This window comes from Parus major, chromosome 1A (assembly GCF_001522545.3).
Source record: "Parus major isolate Abel chromosome 1A, Parus_major1.1, whole genome shotgun sequence".
Lineage (NCBI taxonomy): Eukaryota > Metazoa > Chordata > Aves > Passeriformes > Paridae > Parus > Parus major.
This window is the reverse complement of record NC_031773.1, coordinates 19614813-19637006: the sequence shown is the minus strand read 5'-3', so window position 1 is coordinate 19637006 and position 22194 is coordinate 19614813.

Sequence of the window (22194 nt, the reverse complement as noted above, 5' to 3'; positions counted from 1 at the left end):
TCTTTGGACGCCTCCTGAGAATAAAGACTGATGCTATCAGCAAAAGCTACCAGCACATCACAATGTGTTTAATAATCAAAACAAGTTTAAATGAAGAAGAACAATCAAACTGCTGCAAAATCTATTTTGGAAGGGTTTGGCATCATCTATCGAAAAGAAAAGAAAAAAAAAATCCTGCTTTTCTTTCCTAATTGGCATTTGAAAAGATAAACAGTTTTTCATGTTTATACATTGCCAGCTACATGCACCTGAGAAGTCTGGGAAAACATTTGGAAATAGGAATTTACAAACTGAGAGAGAAAGTAAAAAAAATTAATAAAATAACAAAAGTGAAAAATCTCTAAACAAAAAGTTAGTTTGTTAAGTTTCACCTGAGATATTCATGACGGAGTGAAAATAAATGGAGAATCGATATCTGTATTAGCAAACTTTGCATCACAAAGACATTCCAGGTAGTGACTCAAGACAGAGAGCAATATCACTGTAAACAAATGCATCCATTATTGTAAATAACTACCTGGATGGAGAGGAATTCAAGCTGATGGTAGAGTAGCAGCAAGCTGTTCAATTTCAATTAAATTCTTTTAAGAGAAATAAGCTTTCAGAGCACTCCTTTTCCTAAGACAGCCTCAGAAACACAGAAAATCAGACTCTCTCTTCAGTCCCTCTGTGGGTTGCCCTAGCAGTTGCAAGTTGCAAAGTGCAGGGATCAAAATGATGCATCAGTACTGCATTATATGTTAACTCCAAAAAGAAGTGACATTATTCTGAACTTATAAAAGCCCTGGATGCTGTTTATGGATAATGTTGTTAACATACTTGTTAAAGTGTTTTAGCCCACATAATTGTAAAGATAGAAAAGCAAGAAATACATATTATCAAATAGTTTAGTTTGACTGTCCAAGAAAAAAGTCTAGAGGAAGATTGCTAAAAATTAATAGAAAAAGATCATGAAAGTGTTTTATCTTGTAAACAATTAAAACAAAGGAGCAGTTCTATAATGATGAGAGAGTTGGGGTTTTCAGCCTGGAGAGGTGGAGGCTCAGAGAGTCCTCATTGTGGTCTTCCAGTACTTAAAGTGGGCTCTTAAGAAAAATAAGTGATTTTTGCCTGGGCAGGTAGTGACAGCACAAGGGGGAATGGTTTTGAACTAAAAGTGGCTTGGATTAAATGTTAGGACAGATGCATTACCCAGAGGGTAGCGAGGCACAGAAACAGGTTACCCAGAGAACATGTGGATGGCCCATCTATAGAAGTGTTCAAGGACAGCTTGGATGGGGTCCTGAGAAACTGGATTTAGTGGATGGCATCCCTGCCCATAGCAGAGGAATTGGAACTAAAATGGTCTTTAAGGTCCTTTCAAAACTGAGCCTTTCTGTAATTCTGTGATTCTCTGAAGCTATTTTTAGCTCTAAGTACAAACCAACTTGATCTCCACTTCCCTCTGGTATCACAACAGGATTTTCTTCCCACATTTGCAAATGACATTTAATTTCTCTACTCATCTTCCTACACTTACACGCTTTCATGTTATCTTGTATTTGCTTTGGAAATAAAGCAGTGCAGAACTTCTTAAATGGGATATGTATTTATCGTGATTATTTTCACTAAGTTGTTTTATTTTTTCTTTAATCATGTAATTACAACACTAATTGGACCATTTGAGGATTAAAATATTCTCAGGGTACTTTTTAACAGTGTCTTCTATTTAACTAGGATACTGAATGTCCCCTTGTGGACATACTTGCTATTATTCGGCTTTAGAAGTTCTTTTCAGTTCCAAAGTATAAAGAAATTTAAGACTGTGTATACTACAGGGCTTAGGTTTCATAATATTGAGCACTAAATTAGGTGTCCAGGATCTCAAGACAATGAAGAGTTAGATACCTCTGTTAAGTAGTGACTGACATAAGCAAAGAAGGTTTTACATTAAACAATAAGAAATGTTTAAATGCTGATATTCTTATATCTTTAAGAAATGTGCCCACTGCACTTCTGCTTTGGGTGTGAGCTAAACTTGTATACAGATTTACATACTTCTATCAGGGTAAACAATGAAATTGGCTGTCAACTGACTAAAAGGTGTTTGCTAAAATCCTTGCAAGGAAATTAAATTCTTTCATCCATCAGGAGAAAGTTATTAGAGTATGTGGGAATAGTTCAAATTCAGAATGTGACGATAAGTTTTTTACTAACAAAATAACTTTGGATACTGTATTTGAAAAGCATCTCAATAATCGTGAGTACTTCATGTGGTAGGAGATATTTAAATATGTGGTTCTGTGAATGAGCCCATTTATCATAATTTAAAATATATTAATCTCTTATTTCTCTTACTTTAGTGCACAGAACACAAATTAAAACAGTCTGTTATGGATCTACTGCATTTACTCTCTATTTAGCTTCTTGCCAGTTCTCATTAATTTTCCTTCACCCATAAAAACTGATCTTAAGGAAAATATTAATAATCTACATATAAAACTTGGGTGAAGAAGCATTTCACAGAACAGTATAGAATAGTATATTTATTTACAAAAGTCATAAGTGGGCTAAAAAAGGATGGGAATAACAAGTTTATAAAGTTTGATGATGGCCATGAGAAGCTGTAGAAACATTTCTTAATCATTATCACTCTAATGCAGATGACATTCAGTGCCAATAAATTACAAGTAAAATGTACTCACTTGAGGAGTGAGTATTCTGAACTAGGTATTACTCCTTTAGGAAAACCAAAAGAGAAAAGTTATAATAATTCTGACTGTTCAATATTGATAAAGAAAAAAAAAATAAGCAAAAATCCGCAAATATTGTACAGTTAATACAGCAAGACAGAGAATAAAATATGAAACATCATTATGCCGGTACATAAATTAATAACAGATACAACTATTTGACAGTTAATCTCTGAAAGTAAATATTATTATTGGAAAGGTATATCTGTGGAGGGCTTTTACTGGAAGAAAATGGGATAACTTCATCTATACTGTGAATTCCATGCAAATAGAAGTCACACAGATTCTTTGGTCTTGTTTGTCAAAAAAGGGGTGTATCAAAGTCTGGTTTGCACAGAGAAAGAGTGAAATTACTTATTCCCAGTTTCTCTAAAAGTAAGCAAGTACCAAACCATATTTTATGTTGCAGGTTAAAAACAAAAGGTGAAAGCTGGAGTTCATTGTAACAAGAAAAGCATGAAAAGTTTACATGGGTTCAAAAACTGATTGTACAAATTCATTGGGGAGATTCTGATAAACGTTTGTTTCAAGCACTTCAGACTCAAATCTTAAAAGGTTGTGTCAGAAAATTGTCTGCTTCCCTTGTCCCGCACTTTTTCCTAGACATTCACTTATGACTCAGTGTCAGAAATATTGGACACAGAAAAAATGAAGAAACCTCTTGATACCAGAAATATGTTCTATTTTTATTTGTTTAGCTGTGAGTCATCTGCCCTGTGATAACTGTTGAGAACTGGCCTCATGGGCTCTTTTAGACACACTCAGGATATAAACTTACCTGTTGCTTAAGTAAGCAAGAACCAGTAGCTCTAGGAGGACAGGTCAAACCCAGCTTGTCCTGTGCCTCCACCAAGGAGCACAATCCCATGAGGTATTTGCACAACAGGCAGTGCCAGATGTTGGTAACAGCTCCATCAACAGATGCTAATATGTCAAGAAATGACCCAGGTCCAGAGGACATCCAGAGACCCAAGTTCAGAGCAAGCTAGATGAGGGCTGGGACATAAAAGTGAGGTAATATGACTCAAAATACCTTAGGGAAAGAACTCCAAGCAATGTCAATTTATTTCCCAGTTCAGATGTGATAGGTGACAACTCTAGCATAGCCTCAGGTGCTGGGTCTAGATATTAGCTCAGCCCTTTGTGCTTGCAAACTTGTGTCTCACTCAGCTTTATACAGAATCGATAAAAGAACAAAAGGCTGAATTTCAGTCTTGCAATGTACATATGCTAAGTATTTATCTGAACATCATAAGCATATAGAAGCACGAAATCACAGTAGCATTTGGCATTGATATAAGTTTACTCTGAATTTAAAAATTAATCAAAAACCTTATTCTGCAAACACATGGAGATATTAGTAAAACTGACACTTCAAAGACTACTGACAGCTAAAATTTAATTTAGTTTCTATAATGTCAAGAATGAGTTGCCTTACATCTAAATAGACCATAAGAAATCATCTTAAACTTGAGGGAAGCCATAGGTAATCTTTTAGAGAAGAGGAAATGAAAATCAAATTCTCAGTTCTAGTTCAATTGAAACATCCCAGGCAAAGGTGACAGAATAGATAAAACATTTATATTAAAAAAATGCCATGTTGCCTGGAGCTTATTGATAAATGCTGCTTTATTAGACTCAGCTATTCCTGAAGATAAACGCGTACAACTTTCATTGATTTCCTTCAGCTTATATTTTGATAATCATTCAGAGTACCAGTACAACGTGACATTTCATGCTACTGAGTCAAATTGGTCTTACTGAACAGTCATAAAAACTGTAGAATCACTGAATCATTCATACTGAAAGGAACCCTGACAAGTCACCCAATCCACCTTCCTTCTCCAAACAAAGACAACTTTAAATTCAGACGAGATTTAGAACTTTTTTCAGAAGAGCCTTGACTTGCTCAAAGAACTCAGACTTTCTCAGCAACCTATACAAAAGCTTATTAAATTTGATAGTGATTCTGTTTTGTTTCAGTTTTGTTGGTTTGGTTTGTTCTTTCCTAGCTAGGCTCTCAGAACCTCTTCTGCTTCAATTCATGTCCCCTGTCTCTTGTTTTTATATTGGGTCCCTTAGAAGAAAGTTTGGCTCTATTTCTTTGGCTACCTACTTGTAGGTGTTAGAAGGCTGCTGTTTAATGTGCCCCTACATTTTTTTTTACTTTTTCAGACAAAAGAAACCAAAACTCTGACCAATTCCCAGAAAAGTAGAATAACATTTCTTAATTTGACCTATTGACAAGTCCTTCTAGCTCAGGAGCTGTTGGCCACCTTTCTTACCAAGGCACTCCTGGCTCCCACACGCACCCCCAGGTCCTTTTGGCAGCAGTGGCTCAGCCAGCCTGCCCCAGCCAGGGCCACTGCTCAGAGCACCACATCTACAGTGCAGACTGCTGAGAAGGCTGTGGCTGCCAGTTTTCCTGGGGTACTTTCTCCACTCACTGATGGGGACTGAGCCCTGTGGTTTATTAGCACCACTGTGATTTCACAATTTAGAAAATTATTTTTATTACCATTACAGCTATATAATATTTATTACTATTATAATTATATATGACTATTCTACTATTATTTGTAACTATTATTATTGTTATATAATCTTTTCATCTTTATTCCTTGTTTTGCCAAAGTCAAATCACACAAAGCATCTACACATACACACTATACTTAATTTCACCTTCAAAACCCTAAGATTGTATTTTTAAACTAGCCATTTACATTTTCTGTGATTATTGTTCTGTTAAGCGTAACAAGTGTGTGCCTCACAGGAAGAAGTGCAGAAAAAAGACAGATTGTTGCTTAAATAACAAGGTATCAGGGAAAAAATTTGCCCCAGAATCTCTTGATGAAATTTTATGTCTAGTCAAGAAAATGGTAAAACTCCTATTAACTCTGATGATAGTCATAATTCTACTTCATCTCACCACATAAAGCCTGTGTCAACTCTTGGGCACTGTAAAATATTATCTTGGGAAGCAGCCAGTAGAGAGTTTTCTTCTGCCTAATGCTCATAGGAAAGGACTCAATAATCTAACCTAAACAATGTCCTCCTATTATGAGGAGCAGCTGGACCTTGTAAAAAGGTGGCTATACATTAAAGCATCCTTCCTTAATGCAGAAGTCATGTCCCTGTACCTTTCCTGAGCATGCCTTCTAACAACAGCCAGAACTAAAAGCTCAAGAGAGAAAAGCTGAAACATCTTCAGTTTAAAAGAAGAAACTTGGCTGCCAGGAAATGACACTAACTTAAAGTCAAAGTTTCCATATAAAATGTATTTATTTTGTTGATGTGTTTTGAAGTATTTTTGCAAATATATTTTATAATTACAGGCTTTGAACATACATATTTGTTTATACAGATAACATCCACCTTAGTGCTAGGAGAGGGGAAAATTACCAAAGTCAAGAGAAAACTTTAAAAAAAAGTCAGAGAAGTTCAGGCTATAAATCAAACATTTGCCTGCGATGTTTTACGAGATAAGAGGCAGAAATGTAACTTCACTTCCCATTTGGCATTCATATTTCCTGTTAAGCATCTAACCACTTTCACATAACCTCAGAGGTTCATCATTCTTTATGAGTCTTTTTCTCTTTGTCAGCAGTAGCCTATTATTGCTGCTACAATCCATATAACTAAAGAGACTCTGATGACACAGCTGCTGCAGAAAAAGGTGGCTGCAGTGATTATGTAATGAGGTCACTAATTCTTGCATATATATGCCTTAAAACTGTTGCACTGCTTCATGTTTCACTAGCTGGGTTGATGAAATATCTTGAACAAAATATAAAAATGTTGTTAACTCAGTTGTTATTTACTTGTATTTCAGTAGCATCTACAAGCCAGAATAAACTGAGACATCAGCCAAAAATATCCTGTTTCCCTATAAAAACCTGTATAATCAGACTATAAACATGACTTTAGTTTCTCCTTCTTTGTGCTCTTCTACCCTTCTACCTCCCTTTTATAAAACTCCAGCTGGAATAGTGCTTCCAGCTGAGGTCCCCAGTCCAAAAAAATACACAGACCTGTTGGAACAGGTTCAGGGGAGAACCGGAACATTATCAGCGGGCTAGAGCACCTCTCTCTTGTGAAGAAAGGTTGAGAGTTGACATTGTTCATCTTGGAGAAGAAAAGGCTCCAGAGCGAATTCTGGGGCTTTTAATATATGAAGGGAATTATAAAAAAGACAGAGGAAGACTTTTTACAAAGACCTATAGTGATAGAACAGGGTACAATGGGGATTTGTTCTGAAGGTGGGTAGATTAAATATAAGGGAGGCATTTTTTACAATAACTCTGGAACAGGTTGCCCAGAGAAGTTGTTCATCTTTGAAATTGTTTAATATGAGGTTTGACAGTACTCTGAGCAACCTGGCCTAGTAGAAGTTGTCCCTGTTAATGGCAGGTGGGTTGGAACTAAATGAACTTTACAGTCCCTCTCAAACCAGAGTTCTATGATCCCATGATGCTATGAAAGAGACATAAGATACCACAAGGATATAGAGATATAATGATCTTATCTACCTAAATACACCATTTAACAGACCATCAATAGAATGTTGGAATCCACTTCACTCCTAAATTTATCATGTAATAGGGAAAAAATATTTGTTACAACATCAACAAAAGGAAAATCATTTCAGGATGCAAGCAGGTCAGTTTTCCTAACTGTAAAACTTAATTCCTTGGTCCATGAAATATTCACCATCTGTTCTGTCAATCAAGATGCAGGAGAGATCTAGGATCATGCATCTGCTGATTCTGGTACTTAACAATTTGTTTTTTTCATTTCTGCAGACATCACCTTTTCTGGTTAATTACCTCCCATAGAAAAGAACTTGGGTTGTCAACCAGTCCACAGGACCACTGCAGATATATATATATATATATATATATATAGGCATGTGATATAATTCTTACTTTAAAGACTTTCTTGAGTTGGCCACATCAAGACACAGTTTTCATATTCTTGAAGTACATCTGTTTTTTGATGACAAGAGTTTGTCAGGCTTTTTGCCACTGACCATAAAAGAAGCTGAGTTTGGACAGCTGAAAAGTGTCTTAAGCTAGGTGACATGATATGTATATCTGCCTTTTAACAAGGGAGTATTAGGTTTATTCTAAGCCCACTTACCTGTTAGTATTGTTGATATATTCACATTCAAAACACAAACTAAGCCTAAGTTCCTTGGAAGATGACAGCAGTTACAGCAGAAGACTAAAAACTTATCAATCTTATCTGTAGGTAAGACTTCCAAATGCTTAGAACTTTTACAGTTATATCCCTTCCAACTAAGTTTTCCAAAAAAATGGGTAGGAAACCAGGGTAGTTCAGCCATAGCCTGTCCTCAGCTAGAAATGTGATTTAGGTAGACAGCATTCATGGTGGGCCTTCTGCATATTTTGGATATGTACACTGTGAAGTATTTGCAGAGAACATCAGAAACTTATAGAGCAAACGTGACAAGCATGGATAACTGAAGGCAATGCCCATATCCAAAGATGAGCCCAAACAGAGATGGAAATCTTTATTCTGGTGTCTGCTGATTCTTGCACTTCTAAAAGTTTTTAGGCTTACTTTATACAATATGCAAACACAAGCATGTATACAGACATAATCTAGGGGGTACCATTACCACAGAATCTCTCCCAATAGTGACTCTTTTCTATGTGTGATCTGTGCTTTGGCTTTTAAATACTTCAGTCTGCCTCTTCAAAGATGCAATATTCTCATTGTGATATTCTCCCTGCCATAAAATTTGTGTAGCAGATTGTATCAACAGTTAAGTGAGGAAGACATATAGATAAAACCCAGTGTCAAAGTAAATATGGTAAAATGAGAAGAAAAGTAGCAACATAGTCTGATCTCAAACAGCTGAAAAATATTCTAGTAAAGAAAAAACGACCATAAATTAACTGAATAAGCAAATCAGATGATTTGGTTTATTTTTAAATTAGTTTTTTTCCAAGTCCAAGGTTGTTCAGAAGTACCCTATGTATTTCTAAATAAAGTAGTCTGAGTCTTGAAGAGTATCTGTTCTTCATGGAGTTTTCTAAAGTTATTTTACCCCATTTCTGATTGATCCCCATGGGGATACTACTGCAGCATTAATCAACAGTCAAACAAAGTAGTTTAGAGCTAGGCCAGGCTGTTTTTTACTCTGTACTGGTCTGTGATGATGTCTTTCCTACTGTATTTAATAATTAATTTCTTGGCTACCTTCAGCATTTCAACCATTAGTGAGCCTCCCTGGAACTGGATGGAGATATGTTAGTATCTCCATCCATGTTGGACTCTTCTTTCAAATTTATCTCAAAATATATTTCAAAAGCAATTTATGCTGAATTTTTTTCAAGCTCCTTTTAGACACTTCTTCAGTCTGAAGGATAGTTAGGTCTGACTTTGCACTGTCTGAGAGTACCTATACAGCATGCTTGAATAAGCATTTCCATCGTATTTCGAGAATGAAGTCATATTTTTGCTGTAAAGTTATGTGTCCTGTTAGAAATACAAGCTGAATGACAGAATCTCCCACTGGTAAAAAAGCAACTCTACAGTACTTCAGTACTTTACTGAACATTCAGTTCTCACAAGATACTACAAGTAACCTTTCACCCAACTATTCATTATTTTTAGATTATGCTACCCTTGCAGTGAATTCACATTCACAATTCCAAAGTACTCCTATAATGTGAATTGAAAATTGCACAGTTAAGATGCAAATACATTCTGATAAATTTACACCATTTACTTCTGGAAGCATCTAAAATATAGAAATATAACAAAATATTTAATATTGGCATATTATTCTCTGACTTCAGTAGGTCTGATTATGTGAGGCCAGAAAGAAAGGCAGGCAAGCTGAAACATAAGTTCTTCAAGTAAAACAACAGTTTGCTTTTTTTACATAAGCCTATTTCCTTACAACTCACTGGAAATTGTATGCTCTCTGGTTACGGCAGCAGCAGAGCAGACTTTGCAGTGACAAGGTAATGTGATTTATGAATTTGATGGTGTTGCAGTCAGATGGTTCATGTTTTCCAAAAGTTGTCTTAATAGCCCAGATCGGTCATTAAAAGTCAAAAATTGCAACAAAAAGAGCTAGAGAAATTTCATCTCAATATGGAAATAAACTGATGTGTCCTACAGGTTAAACCATTAAATATTTGGATTACCTCTAAAAAGAAAATAGAATTTTTTGTTTTGGGTTTATAGCTCCAAAAATTTGATTTTAAAAACTCCAAACAATCATGAAAAGGGTCATGATTTCTTTAGTGAATCCTATTGTGCTATGGATCACAGATCCTCTGCTCTTACTGGATGTTGAAGCTGACTACATGCCAGGTGCTCACCAAAGCCTCTCCATCACTCCCTTCACAGCTGGACAGGGGAGAGAAAATATAGCAAAGACTCATTGGTCAAGATAAGGACATGGAGGCCATTCACCAGTTACTCTCATGGACACCTCTCACAGGAGACCATCCTCCATGGACATCTCCTCAGTGCAGGCCCCTTCCCCTGACTCCAGCCCCTCATGAACTGTTCCAGTGTGGGTCTCGTGCAGGCTCACAAGTCCAGCCAGAAAACATGCTCACTGTGGTCTCCTCTCTCCATGCACTCACAGGTCCTGCAGGAACCTGCTTCAGTGTGACTTTCCCACAGGGTCACAGTCTCCTTTGGACATCCATCTGCTCTCGTGTGAGGTGTCCTACAGGCTGGATCTCTGCTCCACTGGGGACCTCCATGGGCTGCAGGTGGATATCTGGTCCATCATGGACCTCCACAGGCCTGCCTCACCATGGTTTTCATCACAGACTGCAGCTTCTGGGGAACCTCCTCCTACATCCTAATATTTGGCATTTGTATTTTTATTAATTTAGATAGAGAGCCATGTTTCTTTCAAAATAATTTTTATTTTTCGACTGATGTTTTATCCTGTTAAAGTTTCTAACAAGATCTGTACAACAAAACATTCAGAGAACTCATTGGGAACCTGTTGCTGTTGTGCCTGAAACAGCCAAAGTTCTGATGTAGTGCAAGGTGACATAAATAATCTGCCAGAGCAGCATTCCTTTCTAAGGAAAGCTCAGTGATTAAGCATCTGATTCTATGGTTCTGTTGTACCTGTCTCAAGTTAATTCAGGAAACTAAAACTAACTGCTAATACTAACACTAACTAGGATGCACACTTATTATTAAATATTTTAATTATTATTAGTTATAATAACTAGTTTATTCCAGACTTCTCTTTATTTTCCAGAATTGTTGGACATATCTGAAGTCTACTTGTACAATCTCCTCTGGAAACGCTGTCTGCTTTTTTCAGGTAAAATCCAAGTCTTTTGCTGGCTGGATTCCGTTGGAACATCAGATACGAAAGTTGACTCTTCTGTACTTACTAGAGAAATGTGGTTTATGTTTTTCCGTCTTTTGACAGAGGACAATAAAGTCACTTTATTACAAGGATCTTGACTTCAGTAGACCCTAACTCACTTTGATATCAAATTCCCTTTTATTTAGGCAATTTATAGTACTGGCATTTTTCTGACCAAAGAACAGTTAGGAACTGTTATTCAGCCTGCTATAGCTATAATTTCTATTTTTACATAGGTATAAAATTTTATTTTTCATATTTTACATTTTACAATGAGTGGATTGGCAAATTTTTGCTCCTTAAACAATTAAACATGAGTGTGATACATACAAAGCTGCCAGCCAGCTTGGCCTGCCTTGGAAAATCACATATCAGTCTCAATTGTTGAAACCTAGAGTTTTGAGTACTTCCTTTTCTGTATTCAAGCTTGATAATGCCTTCTTTTTTTTTGTCTACATTCATGTACAGAGTTTATGTTTTTCTTTACAAATATCCTGTTTTATTTTAGGCATTCTTATTGAGATACACATATGCTCATTTACAAGTTTTAGACACAAATCAATAAAGAATCTGATATTATTGAAGCAAACTTTCAATACATATATTTAGAGGTATTTATTACAACACCTAATCTTAAAAAAATAGTATTTTAAAATAAGTCTCTGCATACGTTTCCTTTCTTCCTTTCTGCTACTTAAATTTTATTTGTGGGCCCTGAAGGTGCTATTCTACAAGTTCAGAACCACTATGGGTTTAGACATTCCTGTGGGAGAGTTCAAGGTCTTTTCCACTGTTTCCTCCCTCCTACTAGTTCAGTCCTAAGCTATATGAGATTTTATTTAGAGGAAACTGAAATAATTAGATTCTGTCATTTAGGATCATAAAATTCCTAATTTGTCAAATTTATAAAGACAGCTGAATTTTAAAAAAATTAAAGTTCCAAAGCAGTATCTTTACATCTAGACTATTAACTAATATGATTAGCAATTTTTCCAGCTGAGACACTTTCCCGCCCTATTAAATAATTTAATGTTCAATGGGACTGAGAAAGAGAAGGAGAAACTGCAAACCTGAATGTACAGCTCGTTGTTTGGTGTTCTCCTTTGGGATATAAAAAAGTCAGGTTACAAGTTTCTGCTTCAAAATCCGGTTTAATTATTTATACAAAGAGAAATAGATTCAATTGTATACTGAGAGGAGTTCACACTAGGATATCCAATATCTTGATGATTAGGGTACTCCCATGGGATACTGGAAACCTCTTCTTCCATTCCTATGCCAGTGAATACTTAATAATTTATACACAATAAAATTGCTTCAAGACAAACTCTCAAAAGGTGATCCAGTACCGCAAAGATTAGAATACTTATTGGCAATTAAAACAGACATGATTTCAACCCTCTCATCAAATCAGGACCCCAAAATGAGGAAGCACAAATGTTTGGAAAGAGATTCCTCACTCCTAATGTTTTGAACTCTGGACTGCAGAGTAAAATAAAGAGTTTTTGTGGAGCAGAGGATTTATGAGACAGCTGAACTGGAACTGGGTATTTTTTTCCTGAAGAGGATACTTTATTGTGAATATATAACACCAAGTGTTCTTGATACCTGTCAGAGTGCTCACATATCTTGGCATTCTCATTTTGTGAACAGCTGCTAGCTTTTTGTGAGTCTTACTTGTAGACACCTTGTTTTCTATAGTATGCATAAGAAGTCTGACCATTAAATTTGGAAGCCAAGGTTATAGCAGATTGCAGTGTGCCTAAAGGTTAGAAATGCTAAAATCCAAAATGAATCTGCTTCATTGCTATGCACAAAAGAAGAGAAAATATTCATTTGTATCCGAATTGCTGGTACCTCTATATCGCAGAAGAAACAAGGCTACTTCAAAATGTGTAGCAGCAGAGACAAATTCCAGATGGCCCCCAATAGAGCATTTTACTTAAATCTATTCTCTGTGTAATGATATGGAAATGTTTAGCAACTAAAATTTCATTAAAGATTGTATAAAAATAAAAATAGGTTATGGAAAAGCTATGCTTTTTCTGATCTATTATGGCTCACTTAATCTTTATAGCCTTTATAATGTGGATTTATTTATATATTATTTGTATACTTATTTATGCATTTTCATCTATTAATTAACGTATAAGGTAAATTAAACCACCAATAACCTTGTTAAAGACTGGAAAGCAAAATAAAGAAAATAAAAAAGAAAAGCCTTTTTGACTAAAGGTGAAATACATTTTTTTCTCTAGAGAATATTAAGTTCTGAGTGTCAAATTCATGGTATTCATGAGTCAATAGCAGTTAGATAATTGTATAGTCCGTAAATATGCTTATTCCCCTTGAATACTTATATTACTTAAATATACATAAGGTCTATAAATTTTTTTTATTATCTAAATTGAACTATTCAATAAGCACTCAGAGCAAAACAAGAAAAATGGAAACTTTGAGCACTATCAGCATGAAAAAATGTCTACAATTTCATAGAGAAGACCTTGGATTTTACCTTACATTACTGTTATAGAAAAAATGGAATTGCACAGCAAACTATTATTCAAAATGATCACTATCAATATCATTGTAAATAATAAAAGGAACAATAAATATAAAATGTACATCATATTTTGATTTTTTATTTCTAGTAGGTGTATCTGAAACTCCTAAGTGAAAGAGAAACTGCTTGGAAGAAGCTGCCAATTTTAATACCTCCCCTGAGAAATTAAATTATTTACTCAACATCAAAAAAAATTTTAAATTTATCACCATGAAACAAAATGTATAATCTACACTGTGAAGAGAAAAAAATGTAGTAATAATAATAGTAATAGTAGTAATAACGTTGCCATCCATAAAATGTATCTTCCCCTTACAGCCACCAAAAAAATCTGTAACATTTGCTTATAAGGAATTTAACATATTTTTCCTTTCTACATGAACTATACTGTGTTATGTCATAGAAAGTGTATAGCTCATTTTCTTTCCAATTGGTCTGTCACATCATTTTCAAACTGCATTTATATCTCAGGCTTTGATCAGAATAAAGGTAAAAAATGTAACTGGAGTACACAAATAATTAGAGGTGGATGTTATCCCAATGCTCACTATCATCACATCAATTTTCAAAGAAGGCTGTGTCAGCACATATTTAGAATGCTCTTATTTAAAGCTTTTACTGTGTGACCTCCTCCCCACACAGGAGCTGTTAATTTTTTTGTCACTTGCCAGGCAAACAGCAATTGAAATACCTAAAACACCTGTTTATACATCTGACCATTATGTGTCCAGAACAGCCAGCAAAGGGTTGTCTGAACTGAACACATTCAATGTGAACTAATTGATGAAGATGAGGGTAAATATTGACATAATATGGCATTTTATTAGAAAATCAAGGCAGCCAAGTGTATTGCTTTCTGCATTCTCAGAGACGTGAAGAAATCCCCTGAAAATGTGTCAATATTTCTTTTACATTTTTTAATACAGCTTGAATAGAATTAAAATATGGTCAGTAGTTCATACTACCCTTACAAAAACCCTTAATCTTATACAAAACTACAAGGGAGGTTTATATCAAATAATTCTTAATTATCTAAGACCAGAATGCACTTAGTCAAATAAATCACTTTTTACCACCCTTCAAAGTTTCACAAATAGACCTCACAGGGCAAGATCTTTGTGATGTCTTTTGTACAGCCCAAGACTGATGTCAATTATTACTTTATAGGGAAGAAGGTGTTCAGTAAGTGATTTCTGCCTTTAAAAAGAGAGACTATACTAGATCAAAATTTCAAATACTAAATTCCACAGTTTGAAATTAAAAATTGCCAAAAACATTGATCTTCCTTTGTTCCTTCTTCTGGCCTTGCTACAATCCCACATCATTCTTCAATGGCAAAATTCTTTTTAATGTTTCTACCTACTTGGTCACCTCTTTCCATGAATGCCATGAAAGTCTCTGAGATATGAGAGCTCACTGTGCATGCCAGGTTTCCTCCAGAGCTCCTCAGTAAAGCTACGGCTATGGCTTACTTTGCTTGGGGAGTACTATTAAACAGCTGTTGAAAGATAAGCATAGCCAGGTGTCTTTTTTTGGCAAAAGCAGGTTATGCTCAGTCAGGTTAATTGTGCTGAGTATTGCCTCTGCAATCCTATCAGGAAGCATAGACAAGTAAAGAATAAGACCTAAAGACAAACCTGGAAACACAAGCAGAGCTTTTCAATCAAAAATATTAAAATCAAAAATATTGATTTTTCTTGTGACAGAATATTCTGGATTGAATATTTTGGCACTGGGCAGGTAGTTTATATGAAACACAGTTTGGAAAATGAGCATCACTTGGAAATAAGAGCCTTTTTCTCATTTTGTGGCTAATGATGTAAAGCATGGGAGAAAATCAGTCCTTTACTTTCTAGGTTAAGGAAAGGGCAGATCTTCATCAAGAAAAACTTGCTTATCTCTGTGATTTGGCAGAGACAGGCTACTAATAGTGTTTAACAATCCCTATCGTGTTAATTCTTTAAACCATCCAATAGAAAATGTACTTAACATCTTGAAGTAAAGTATATGGGAAGCTATTATTCAATAAGAATTGATGTCCAATGCACAGTTCAAAGAGCGGTTCGAACTTGAGTTTGAGATTTTGATTTTTTTACTTGGGAGAATTGTTTTTGTATCAGTAAATTGGTGAAGTCATCAATTTAAAAAGAAAATGAGAGGGAGAAATGGGAATAAGATTTAAAAAAAAAGAGAACTTGCAGAGAATCTAGCAAAGCTCTTTCTTGTTTTAAATGTTTTCTAAATTACTGTCCTAAAAAATTCCTCTAAAAATTCTAGGGTTTGCACAGCATATTCATACTATGGTATATACACACAGACTAAAAGCCACAAAAATATTTCAATGAAGAATCTTAAGCTCTAAGATTCATTTTATTATGAATTTATACAGGAAGTTGAAATGGACGGGTTAATATTAAAGTTAGTGGTTTATAACTTCAATTAATTATTTATTGACTGGCATGAAAGTAAAGGAGACATCTTTGTTCCAGGAAAGCCTACATGAAGACATATTGAAAGGTATTTTCAATTACAATTTCAGAAAGATTCTGAAATTCTTCTCATTATATGAATTTTTAACTGTTTCTATTGTGCAATCTCTCTATATAGAGATCAGCACACAAAATATCATTCCCTGTGTCTGGAGAGAAGTATGATCATCGCAGCTGCTACAACCCTTTATGTTTTCCTGAAAATCTTAGCTGGTTTCCTTCACTATGCTTCAAAATAACAAATGTTGAACCCATGTAAACATTGCATATTGATAAGTGAATGCCAGCCACAGTTATGTAAGTGCTTAACAGTTAATTGCTTCACAAGAGGATCATGTACTTTGAAAAAGTAGAAGTTGGGCATTTTTTTAGGTGTGAGGGTAACTACTTGTAAATAAGACTGGCAGAATTCACCCAAATGTTCTCCTGAGACAGCTTTTCAAATGAGACACAATCATAGTGCATTTACCTTGCAGATGGCTACAGTGTGAAGAGCTAAACCAATGTCTAACAGGGTTAGGAATAGATGATGTATCACACAGCATTTTATATTGCTGAATACATTTACTGAAAGACACCAACTTAAAACTCCCTGAAGAATCAGTGAAGACAAAGAGAATAGGTAATCCCAACTACTTCATGCATTTGATTTAGGGTATAAACTACCTTGTAAAGCTTCTTTGCTCTCTAGCAACCACAGAGGAAGTTTCCACAGCTAGATTAGATGGGATACTCAGTATTCAGAAGATAAAGCTGTTTCATGATCCCTGTCATAGAGGTTTTAAGGTCTTCTTTGATGCAGCAGCAAAATGTAGTACTAGTTTGGCCATTTGTATATTTATATTTACTAACTGAATATTGAATGGAAAATTGTTTAACATTTCAGATGAGATGAGATTGAAACTATGCATTTCTATTTTATTTGATAATTCATCTCATGTATCAGTAACATTTTGTTTTAATCATATCATATAGCTCTATAAAGAGAAATTTCTGTGGCCTATTTTCTTGTCCCAATCATTTAAGAACCACTGTGAAGAAGGACAGTGGACTATAAAAATACATTTTCGTAAGTGTGTTTTCTGTGTCAAATGAAGGCTTTTGGCATGTCTCATGTGTCCAGTATAAGTGTTATCTCTCAGTGTGAGAACTGAATCAAAATCAGCAGGAAACAGAAAACTTGCAATAAGAAACGCTGTCAGGAACAAAGGAAACCAATAACAATTGACCAGTAACTAATGAAAATGGATGGAAAAAAGGAGCAGAAAGAATTGACAAAAGAAGATTGCTCGTACTAAGGATAAATAATGAAGTAGCACTGTTTATCTTCATTTGGCTACCTATCTTAAAGGATAAACCCCCAATGCTGACACAGTAAACAAAGAGAAAATATGAACCCTTTCTAAAGTTGCTCTACATGCAACATTGCCTCCTGTTGTGGAATCTTCTACTGACTCTTTTCTCTTTCCACGTTAAAAGTTATTTTTTCCATGTGCAACAGATACCTCCTCAAAAAAATTTCCAAATAAACCAAAAAAACCCAAACCCCAAAATGAATAACTAAGCAAACATGAAGATTTTCTGGGTTTGTTTTGTATTTTGCAGTTAAAAAAAAAAAAAAAAATTCAGCTCACAAATAATTTTGTTAATTTCCTTTTCTCTATTCCATTTTTGAAATTTCTTACCTGTCATATCTTTCTAAACTTTTTTATGATTGTAATCAAGAAAAAAACAATGTTTTCTTTGTCTGCTAAACTGAGCATATTCTTCCAAACATCTCATTTAGCAATTCTTCATTTACTTTGGGTGCCAAAATCCACAGAGAAATCTGCAATTTTGCTTTTGTTTGGCTTATAATTTTAGGGCTGTCAAAGATCAGTAGAAAAGGCAAACAATTGAACAATTATAGACTTTTATAATCTACCAGCTGCTATAGAATTACTCTAGTACCTTTTTGTTATTGCTGTGCTCTTATTTTTCTTTCCTGATTTTAAATGACAATCTGTGATCACAAAAATTAAGACATAAGCAACATTTGCAATATGTCACCTGTTCCTCAAATATATATAAGGAGAAAAAGTGCACTGTGAACTAATATTCCTGGAGAAATAGGGCATCATCCTTTAATTACTCTAAAAATGTAATAATTCTTGCAATGACAGGAAAATGTCACTACCTAGGATTTATGATCCGTATCTAAAGACCTGCTAGACAGATCTCAGTGGTTCATTCTAGCTGAAAAATAGGTCCAAAACATGAATTAATCATGATTTTTTTTTTTCTCTAAAATCCTTAAGGGTTATGTCCCTTGTGCTGTTTTTTGGCTGGGATGGAGTTAATTCTCCTTGTAACAGCTACTGTGGTCTGCCAGGGGGAATGAGTGAATGACTGGGTCATTCTTAGTTGTCAGCTGGTGTTAAACCATTACATCCTTCACAACTCAAAAATTAATCAAGTTTGTCCACTAAATGTTTTTGAGACCTTAATAATCCCCACAAAATGCTTCTGCTTAAATACAGGGTAGACCTCTATTCCCAGTGGAAATCTGAAATCACAAAAAAAGGTTAATTTTTACATACTGGGAATATGCTGTCAGTTATTATCAAATCTTGTTTTGACTCATTTTTAAAAAATAAAAATAAGCACCTTTTAAAATATGACTACTCTTGAAGTATGATTCATCTCACCTAGACTTTGCTGTTAAATTCATACATTTTTTATTCTTAATTCCACAGTGTAGGTTATTCCAGTCCCTCAAGAAGCTACCTCCAAAATATCATTCATCCTACCAAAGACACATAGGTTAGGAAAGTATGAATTAAGGTCTAGAAGTACCTGTGTTGTTTTGTCTGCTTTGGGAGGAAGACAGATTGACACAACAATGCAATGGCTAAAGATGTGGCATGAGTGCTACTGTTCAACCTGTTCTAGCTTCCCATGAGAATCAGAATTTGAAATGTCTAATACTTTAGACAATATACACATACATGGGCCAACCCATGGAATTGATCTGTCTTGATTTTAACTCCACTCTGGATGGATCATTAGTTAATTTAAATTTAATTTAACATTTAATGTTAATGCTTGCAGCTACTGACTTTTCAATATATAGATTTCTTCTTTCTCAGATTCAAAAATGTATGTGCTGATCATTCATGTGCAGTTGTCAATGATGCAATTTTGTCCTAGATTTATGCTTCAAGGTATAGTTTTCTTTCATTTGTTTAGGACTTGCATTATGTTCTATGGCAACAGCTGCTATTTTTAAAAATAGTAATCATTTAAATCACATTACCTGGCATTATTTGAAGAAGATAATACTATTAATATGGCAAGTGATAGTTTGCTAGCAGTAATTGAATGAAAACTGATTTCTTACTTTATTTCTGAAAATAACTCTAGGTTTTTATTTACGACAATAAATCAAAACATTTCAAGAAATCCATTAAAAGATTATGCTGTAAAAACTTCATAAAACTGAGCACAAACAGTTTGCAGTATTCCTAAGTCAATAAAATAGTTTTCTGGTTCTATTCTGATCTACTGTATCAAGACAATAAAATCTTACAAAGAAATTCCATCATTCAACCACTATCTTCTGCTTAGCTTTAGGGCACAGCTTTATGACATCCAGCTTGGATTTAATGTGTTCTGACTTACAACAAAACAAAACAAAGCAAATCCCCAAAGATATTTAACTTTAGACTGAACTTTAAGGATAAAATCATTAATTCAGTGGAATGAACTGGACTTTTGCCACTGATGCCTTTCAGATTAGTATATCTACAGAGATTTTTACATGCATAGAACCATGTCCCAGGTCTGGGAATCAAACGATGAAACTTTTATGGTAGAATCAAATTGGTTCAAAGAGCTGCTTTCTACTTCCTTCCAATTTATATACCAAAGATATACTGATAATTCTTCTGTAGTACCCTCATAATCACTGAAATGTTATTATATCATGAAAATTATTATCAGCTTTTAAAATTCTGCAGAAGAACATCGGCTTTTAATAAATTTCATAAGACTTTACTATACCAGCTGACTTATACAACACTGTGTTTTCTGCTGCTAATGAAAAATACTCAGTATTTTTAAGTGAGATGCTTTAAGACAGATTTTTTTTACCTTTCCTGGTCTCCATTTACTGAATATTGATTTTTCACTACAGACTTCCTAATGAACTGGAAGACAACCAATCTTCCTTTATTTACCTTTCTCTTCTATATAGCACATTTGCATTCTCAAATTACATGTAGATATGTGTAGTGCAAAATATTATTTTAATTGAATTCAGAAAGAAACCCTTTTTGCCAACAAAAAAAAGATACAGTAACACTTTTTTGTTTTTTAAACAGAATTATTCTGATCCTATATTAATTGTTAAAATTAGAATGTCCTTGCTTTCCATTCTGTTGCCTTTAAAATGGATACTACTTAAGATGTAGCATTTTTATTCCGGACACCAGCCAGTATTGAGGATATTTTTGTAGTCTACCACAAACAATTCCATAATGCAGACATAAGAGATTAAATTGCTAACTCAGATATTAGCAAAACATCATGAGCAGTCTGGGTCTCAGTGAGGCACAACTGATCAGACAAGCTACACAAGAATTGCTGAATCCTGAGTTGTCACAAAATTTAGAGAGATCTATCCCAGCTCACTATTTTAGTTCTTGCCTTATATATTTACTTCAAACAAGCAATAAGGCAAGGGCAAATGGGTATAAAGATATAACAAAAGAGCAAAGCTGCTTACTGGTGTAGGATCTGTATGAAAATATTCTGTTGTATTACAGAATTTCAATAGCATTTTCAGAAGTTAATGCTGTCAAGAAAAAACATTTTTTTTTAATTATTTAATGTGAAGAAAACACTGAAATTTCCAGAAAATGGAAATTCTAAAACAAATAAAGGTAACAGTTCTTAATACATTCTAAGTTTTATGTATTCCCTGGCAGAACTTAATACTAGCCTGAGAATATGGACAGACATTACCTAGATTACTGTAATGGTAAATTAAATCAAAGCACTAATAAATCTTAAATGGAGCAAAGTTTCAAGCAGTAATGCAAAACATGTTTAAGACTATTCTACAATTTAATAAGCTTCAGTATATTATTGACCTCAAACAAAAAAGTGGAGATTGCAAAGCTAATTCTATTTCTGTATATTTTGTTTCAATAGAAAAGAGAGAGAGAAACTTTGAAATAGAAGAAAGATTGTTGGGGACAAACCCCAAATAAATGAAAAATATATTACCAAAGAAAGTCAGAGTTCTGAAGAGAAGTTCTGCTGTGTTTGTTTCACGTGTAGTTCAAGTGTCAGAACAATACCTGATAGAGCATGTCAGTGCAGGAAATCTTCATGAAACCAATTCCAGACCACACATAGAATTGTCATTCTTCAATAGAAATAGTGGATCACAAGCATTGACTTTTGAAACAAAGGAAATATATTTTTTTGAGCTTTAGTTGTGTTTTGTTCCTATTTTTCTCTGCTTTGGACAGTAACAGAAATACGAGAAACTAATATTTGCATATCTTGTACATCTTTGATGCTATTAACTACTCATTTCAAGAAAACAAGTGATCCTGCTTACCTTGTGTGTCTGTCTAAAAAGCCTGTATCAAGCAATTTCAGAAAATGGATTCTTGAACTTTTGTCCTAATGGGATGTCTTTCTACACAGAGAACACAATTTGGTTTTAGACAAATAGGAGTTTCCAGTTATTGCCAGTGTGAAATCAGTGCTGCACAAATACGAAGGAGAATCTTTTAGCACCTTGAGTATTTAAAATATAGCCAATGTTGTGCAGTTTACACACTTCCACAGTCATATTTTAAGGTAGTAGACACTGTCAAGATTACAGGATTAGCACTGGGTCCCTGAGGTCCCTCTACCTCTTTTGTCAGTCCTAATACTTGAGTTAATTACTGAATTTCCTAAGGAAACAGATTAAGATATTTAACTTTAATTTTAACTTTCAACACATGCTTGCAGTTTAGTTTACAGGTTTTCAAC